An 824-nucleotide genomic window follows, 5' to 3' on the forward strand; every position below is an offset into this window, starting at 1 on the left:
TCCCATCACCCCCAGCCCCATGCCGCCCCAACTGCTGCAGTACCTGCCTCAGGGGGGGGTCCCGCTCCCAGGGGGCCAGCCAGCCCCCCTGCTCTTGGCCCCCAATGCCGTCGTGCCCTGAATCACCCCAGACTGGCTCCTGCCCCTGCTGCCCCACAGGCCCTACGGGGAGAGGGGCAGGCTGAGCCCCACGCCAGCTCCCATGTCTGGGCAGGGGTCTGGGGTGCAGGAATCACCCCCCCCAGACCCATACGGGGGTCCCCCGCCACCCACCTGGCTGCGGTTCCTGGGGTGCCAGGCAGGGAAGGGCTGGATCCTCTGGCAGGCTGGGGGGGCTGGGGCTGCGCGGGGGGGTCCCGGTGTGGGGCATCGGGGCAGGTGTCAGCCCAGGTAAGGGGGACCCCCCCCGGGGGCTCGGGACCCCCTCGCCTGGCCCCGCCAGCAGCCCCAGAGACACCCATGCGGGGGGGCTGGGGAGGGGGTAGGTATCCAGGGGGGGTCCATCCTCATCCTGGGAAGTGCCAGGGGGGCTGGGGGGAGGCAGAGTCACAGCCTCCTCGATGCCCAGAGGGGGCTGCCAGGGGGGACTGCCGGGGGGCCCCAGCCCGGGAGTGCTGCAGGGGGGCAGCGGCTCTGCCCCACAAGTGCTGTCGAGGGACGTCGACCCAAGAGGGCCGGGGGGGCACCCCATCCTGGGGGGACTGGTGGGGAGCAGGGACCCTGGCCCAGGCACATCAGGGGGGGACCCTGCCCCTGCTGGGCTGGGGGGCCCCCAGGTGGCACAGGGAGCCGGGGGGGCTGTCCCTATGGGGCTGGCCAGAGGG

Source organism: Haliaeetus leucocephalus, unplaced genomic scaffold, assembly GCF_000737465.1.
Source record: "Haliaeetus leucocephalus isolate CR32 unplaced genomic scaffold, Haliaeetus_leucocephalus-4.0 Scaffold245, whole genome shotgun sequence".
NCBI lineage: Eukaryota > Metazoa > Chordata > Aves > Accipitriformes > Accipitridae > Haliaeetus > Haliaeetus leucocephalus.